Source organism: Aulostomus chinensis, chromosome 1, assembly GCF_037954235.1.
Source record: "Aulostomus chinensis isolate RoL2024-O1b breed Wild chromosome 1, RoL_Achi_v1.0, whole genome shotgun sequence".
In the NCBI taxonomy this organism is placed as follows: domain Eukaryota; kingdom Metazoa; phylum Chordata; class Actinopteri; order Syngnathiformes; family Aulostomidae; genus Aulostomus; species Aulostomus chinensis.
Window position 1 is genome coordinate 4,139,923 of NC_141320.1, and position 7,013 is coordinate 4,146,935.

General features: G+C 46.9%; 2 non-coding genes across 2 annotated transcripts; both read right to left on the bottom strand.

The window, feature by feature from the left end:
- Positions 1-437: 437 nt before the first annotated feature.
- On the bottom strand, positions 438-519 carry trnal-aag (transfer RNA leucine (anticodon AAG)). The gene has a single exon. It is a non-coding gene; the product is annotated as a tRNA-Leu (tRNA).
- A 2,661-nt stretch (positions 520-3,180) lies between these two features.
- Positions 3,181-3,262, bottom strand: trnas-gcu (transfer RNA serine (anticodon GCU)). The gene has a single exon. It is a non-coding gene; the product is annotated as a tRNA-Ser (tRNA).
- Between the last annotated feature and the right edge of the window lie 3,751 nt (positions 3,263-7,013).

Sequence of the window (7,013 nt, forward strand, 5' to 3'; positions counted from 1 at the left end):
GAGGGTGTCTGCATCCTGGACTGAAACTGGGAGACGGTTCCACTGGAGGGGAGCCTGATAGCTGAAGGCTCTGGCTCCCAGTCTACTTTTAGAACTCTAGGAACCACCAGTAACCCTGCATCTTGGGAGCGAAGGGTTCTAGCTGGATAATAGGGGACTAGGAGCTCTGTCAGGTAGGAAGGAGCCTGATTGTTGAGGACTTTGTATGTTAGAAGGAGAATTTAGAATTCTATTCTAAATTTGACAGGTAGCCATGCAGAGAAGCCAGTACAGGAGTACTGTCTACTAGTTCTAGTCAACACGCGGGCCGCAGCATTCTGGACCAGCTGGAGAGTTTTCAGGACCTACTTCTTCTTTTGGTCACAGGTTTGAAGATACCTGTGGAAGTGAAAGGAAAGGCTGTGAGAGCCACACCTCTCCAGTGACCTGGGACATGATGGCAGTGGTGGGATTTGAACCCACGCCTCCTTAGAGACTGGAGCCTTAATCCAGCGCCTTAGACCGCTCGGCCACACTACCTCACTGTGCTGCTTTCTGAGTTGGTCTGCTAAAGGCATGTTGAAGAGGAAGTAACAATGATATCAAACTTATTCTGAAGGGGGACCCCTTCCCTCCACGGTCACAGGAAGTGACGACAGCGCTGCTAGAAGCAGGAAAGAAATGGTAAAAGGACTCAGTTTGTACAGAGCCTTTCTACCTCAGCAGCACTCAAGGAGCTGAACAATGTCCTCTCATTCACACACTCACACACTGATGCTGAAGGCTGCCATGCAAGGAGCCAACCTACTCATCAGAAGTATTTAGGGGTTCAGTCTCTTACTCAAGGACACTTTGACATGGTCACTGGAGAAAGTGAGGATCAAACCAGCCACCCTTTGGTTGCCAGACGGCCACGCTACTCCTGAGTCATGTGACCTGGATAAGATGGTGAACTACAGCTGATCGCCACGCTAGCAAACCTCTTTTGTTTGGTTTGTTGTTGTTTAGTGACTGTGGATGAATACACAGGAGAAGTTGAGCATAAATTTGTGTTCCCTGTTCACTTGAATATATGTAGGAGTGTGAGGTGGAAATAATACTTGGAGGAGAATGAGAGTTCAGTCTCAGCGCTATGACCTGTGCTGACACTAAAACATGTCAGCCCACAGAACAAAGATGGCAGTCCTCTGGGAGAGCAGGTACACCACACATACATGAAGAAACCCTACAGGAAGCAAATATGTTGCCAGAGACTTTTACTCTGTTTTTGTTGTTTACCCAAGTACAGGATTGGAGGGAGACTGATGGTCGCTGTTTGGGTTTTTGGAAAACAAGGAGGCTGTGGGTTCAAGCTGGATTCTCAGAGATTTCCCCAACCTCTACATTTGCATCTACACTGTCATCTAGTCATGTGACTGAAGTCATCCAGTCACGTGACTGAAGTCATCCAGTCATGTCAGTGATGTCACTTGGCAGGACTGTCATTGCCGTCTCATTCTAGAAAAGAATCCAGACTCCACCTGTGGCTCCATGATAACTGATGGACCTCTGGTTGGAGGCTGGACGATGATGTTTGGACTGGAAGGAAAACTCCTTGTCCAAATTCCATTGTGTTCAAGTTTAAAGTCCCACAATCAGAAGTAGCTGAAGCTGACAGGTGGAGGTTTGGAACTACAAGATGGTGATGTTTTCTTGACTTGATGCTCTGACTGTCAGGGTGGATGACAGCTTCTTCTGCTGCTGCATCTGAGTGGCTAGGATTGGAGGTTTTACCTCCCAAGGTTGTCTGGTTCCAGGGGAAATTTTAAAATTCCAGTCCCCAACCTTGGCTGTTCTGAAACTCTTCTCCTGAATCACTCCTGAGCTGCAGCAAGAACAAATACCAGTGCCAACCAGATCAACTTAATGGCTGCTAACAGCCTCAGACACTTGATTTCCATCAATCTGGAGCCAAGAAGGCACTCACCTGTGGTTCTCCTCCAGGAGGGTCCAGGTTCTGCCATTGGGGCTCCTGGTGCCACTGCCAGAGAGCCTCAGCTGCACACTGCAACATTTCAACAGGAGATTGACATTCCTTCAAATGTCCTGACATCTTATTCCAATGGTTCTGTTCCATATTTATATTTCAAAATAAATCATACAATGAGGGGTGCACGGTGGTGCAGTGGTGCAGTGGTCAGCACTGTGGCCTCACAGCAAAAAGGTTCCGGGTTTGAGTCCCAGCTCTGGCACAGTATCTTTCTGTGTGAGTCTCCATGTTCTCCCTGTTCCTGTGTGGGTTCTCTCTGGTACTCCAGCTTCCTCCACAGTCCAAAGACATCAAGAGAGGACGAGGCTGATAGATTCTCTAAATTGACTGTAGGTATGAATGTGAGTGCGAATGGTTGTTTGTCTCTGTGTGTTGGCCCTGCGATGGACTGGCGACCTGTCCAGGGTGAACCCCGCCTCTTGCCCGTAGATGCTGGTATAGGCTCCACACCCCGCGACCCTTACTAGTAAGGAATAAGTGGAAGATGACGACAACGATCACACAATGAAAGCTGCCACAGCTGGTTTAAGAGAGCGAACAAGCTAAGAGATCTGAAACCAGTAAAAAATGCTTTTCTGTGTGCAAACTAGTGAGGGGCATGGAAGGATATTTTACCACCAATACAGAACCCAGACTTTAGTCATGTGATGAGATGGCGACTCTGATTATGAAGTTCATGGACAAAATGTGAATTGAAAGAAAATACATTAAAAAATACGAACTAAACTAAATAAATAAATAAAGAAGCAGCACAAATAACGTTTTCTTCTGCACAAATTTACTGGAATTAGACTGTATTTTTGGTTAATGAGTCGATGAAAGAGTGTCACATATATATTATATACATGTGATACATGAACGTGGCTTTGGACAAAAGCTCAGTGAAACTGTAGGATTGTAGAATTATTTAAACGTACTAAGTGGACTGTTTCAGGTTTCTTGAAGACGCTTCAGCTCTCATCCAAGAGGTGTCTTCAGTTTTCTTCACTGATGGGAGGATTTTTGCTCTAAGGGGGCGGGACCTTCTCCAGAGGTGATTGACACATGCGAGCTCTGGATTTCAGAGTTGTTTTGGTCAGGTTATGTAAGGGAAGTTGACTCAACTGGTATCTGTGTCAGTTAAAAGCCTCACAGTCATTCCATAATCTAGGAGCAGAAACTAGAGACACTCGCGACGAGGATGGGATTCAAACCCACGCGTGCAGAGCACAATGGATTAGCAGTCCATCACCTTAACCACTCGGCCACCTCGTCTGCCGACAGCAACCCTGACCTCTGAAACAGCTGAACTCTTTGGAGCCCATTTGTCAGACATGGACCCAGCAGGAGCCACTGAACACAACTCTGACATCATCAGGCTTCTTCCCAGCAGCTTGGTGCTCCAGAAGGAAGAATCCAGACCATCGCTACATCATCAGAGTGAACACCAGCTGATGTTGACCAGTTTAACAAGCCTTTGACTGCTAAATGACATCCAAGCTCAGATTCTCTTGTCCTGGTAGAACAAGTCAATGTTGAAGAAGACGAGAGCACCAGTCTCTTTCATCCAATGCTGGAACAGCGTTAGACTGAAGGTCTGAAGGTCCCTGGTCTGGTCCAGGTTTCAACAGGGGACCAGCATCAGCCAGCATTTAAATGTGGACAACAGTGGAGGTGAAGCCCACATCAAGGAAACAAGCCTCCTATCACTGTCCTGTGCTGAGTTTCTTTCAAAAAAAGTGAGACAACCTCAAGATTTTCTGTTTCCTCTTGTAGGATTTTGCCACAGAGAATCAGAGCCAATCAAAAGCTTGTTGGACTTTAACGTTGGAGGACTGAACAAGTCATGACATCATCAGTTTTACCTTCACAGGTGCTCCATTTACTTTACTTTCAATTTTACAGAGGTAGAAGCTGAAATCAAAGCTGTCTGTCCAAAGAAGTGAGAGCTTCCCAGGTTGTGATGTTCTTGTCTACAGACTCTGTCTTGTATGGAGCTTCAGTCTTTAATGAAAAGACTCCTCCATTAATAACATCACTGTGCCTCTGCAGTGAATCAGTCACTCCATCCATTTTCTGTACCACTGATTTGTTAAAGGTTATGGGGGGGGTGACATTTGGTGAGAGGCAGGGTTCACCCTGAACAGGTCACCAGTCCTCAGGTCCACTGAACAGGTCCCCCATGTGAGATGATGGCGTTGAAGGCAGAGGAGAAGTCCAGGAAGAGAAGGCGGACATAGGAGTTCCTGCTCTCCAGATGGGTGAGGGCTCTGTGGACCACTGGTGAAATGGCGTCATCAGTGGAGCGGTGTTGCCTGTAGGCGTACTGGTGGGGGTCCACAGAGACATTGATGGAGACCTCTATGTGGGCCTTGACCAGCCTCTCAAAGTACTTCATGACTACTGGGGTGAGTGCAATGGGTCGGTAGTCATTTTGGCCTGTCACTGTGGAGCACTTGGGGACAGGGACAATAGTGGCAGTCTTTAGGCAGGTGGGGACAGATGGCAGCGCCCGTGAGGTGTTGAAGATGTCCGCCAGCACCTTGGACAGCTGTTGTGCACAGTCCTTCAGTCCTCACCCTGGGATGTTGTCTGGGCCTGCAGCTTTGCGAGGGTTGATTCCCTGAAAGGTCTTCCTCACGTCTGCTGTGGTCACACTGAGGGGCGTGTCGTCAGGTGGTGGTGTGAGTCTGGTGCTGGGGGGGGGGTGTCAGGGTCCTCGAAGCGGAGAAGAAACTGATTGAAGGAGTGAGGCGCTGGACCTGCTCTACTTGTGAAGTGTCATGAGATAACATTTGTTGTGATTTGGCGCTGTACAAATAAAACTTACTACTTAAATGGAAACTGTCTGGGGGGGGGTGTAGCCTCCATCAGGGATGTGTTTGATGTCTGAATTCTGTCTTTGATGTCTGAATTCTGTCTTTGATGTCTGAATTTTGTTCATTGATCTCCTGCTTCAGTCTTTGATCTCTGAGTGATCCTAAACTCATCAAAGTATCACATCACCTTCACAATCTGTAAAGAACCTGGGTGTCATTTTGGACTCTGAGCTGAATTTCATTCCACACGTCAAGAACATAACTAAGAGAGGTTTTTATCATCTTAAGAACAGAGCCAGAATCGCCCGTTCCTCTCAGGCCAACACGGAGGTGCTGATGCATGCTTTTATTTCCAGTCGTTCAGATTCTTGTGGTACCCTGCTGCTCTCTGGTCTCCCCAAAACAACCATCTACAATCTACAATGACTCCAGAATTCTGCAGGACGTGTGCTGACGAGGACCAGAGGGCGGGAGCTCATTACACCAGTTTTAAAGTCGCTGCATCGGCTCCCCGTGTGTTTCAGGATCAATTTTAAGGTTCTTTTAGTAGTTTTTAAGTGTCTTAATGGTCTTGGCCCACCTTATTTATCTGAACTGCTTTTGTCATATCAACCTTCGCGGACCCTGAGGTCCTCTGGCACCGGCCTTTTAGTCATTCCAAGAGTCAGAACTAAAACCCACGGGGAGGCTGCATCCAGCCATTATGGCCCAAAGTTCTGGAACAGCCAGCCAGAGAACATCAGGACAGCAGAGACTGTTGATGTTTTTAAAAGGAGGCTCAAGACTCCCCTTTTTAGCTTAGCTTTTAACTGACTTAGTCTCTCTTATCCTTTGGTAAGAGAGCTCTTAAAACTTTTAGATTTTATATATATTTTATGTCATTCTGATACTTTAATATGATTGTAATTTCTGTTCTTTCCTACTCTACCTTCTTTTAGTCTTTTAGTTTTTAGCTCCAGTGTTTCCTGGTGGGGGCCCTCCACACTGGGAGGTGTGTCTGGTCCGCCTGCGGGGGCGTCGTCCTTGGGATCGTCCAGGCCCGGAGAGCTGGGGGGCTCTGCATTATATGTGGAGTGTACCCGGTCTGTCCGGGTCGGGGGGTCTGGGTGGCGGCGCTCCCTGTGGTTGTGGGCTGTGGCACCTCCTGGTGAGGATGGCTCCCATAGGTGGTCTTTCCTCACTAGGATTTTCAGTGCCCTGCCATGTTCCTACTGACAGTCAGTGTGTGGTTGTGTGTATGCGTGTGTGTGTGTGGGGGGGTAGTGTGTGCATGTATGTGGTCATGTGGGTTGGGAAGGCCGGGTTCTTAACATGTATTTATTGTATTGTTTTATATTTTATTGAATGTTGCCTGTTTTCTCTCAGTTCTGTGAAGCACTTTGTGTTGCAGTCTCTGGATGAAAAGTGCTGTACAAATATAAATAAAGTAAACTAAAGCAGACGGACGACTCGAGAATGAGAGAGGAAAGAGTAAACAAAGCAGACTCTTTTGAGGTCTTCTCCTTGGTTCCTTCATTTTTTGAGAAGACACTGGACTCAACTGCTGTCCATGATTCTGGATTGTGTTGATTGCGTTGTGAACAAGGATTTGGCCAGGTTTTGTAGGCGGGATCACTGGTGTGCGAACACACCTGACGCTGTGGAGAAAAGATGGCGAGCCACCCACAGGAGAGAGACAGTCGGAGTGGAAAATGGCGCTGCAAACCTCACCCACCCAGGTGACACTGACCCTGACGGTGGGATTGTGGTAGGACAGAACTGACAGGTTTCACAGAGACACCTTGAATTTCTTTTGGACTGATAACGGACTGAACGAAAAGACTGGTGATGAACGGGAGAGACTCTGATCATTGATTTGTGAGATTGAGTTGTAAATTGAAATACTTTGGCCCTGAGTTTTATTTTTATAACTTTGTTTTGTTCACGTTTCCTGATTGTGTGCCAAATCGGTGTTCCATGAGTGGGTTTTTGAAAGGGAGTTCAAGCTTGGATAGAGCCGGTGAAACAAACCAACAGGAAGAGGGAACGTAGAACTAAAACTCATAAAAAGGCTGAACCAAGATCAAATGAGAACCTAGACTGAGGAAACTCAAATAGACACCGTGAAGTAAACAAACAATCATAGAAATCCAGCCACCAAATTAAACCTCAACTCAAATAAGTCGGGTTAACTTCAAATAAGACTCAAAAGAGGTCAATAACCTGAT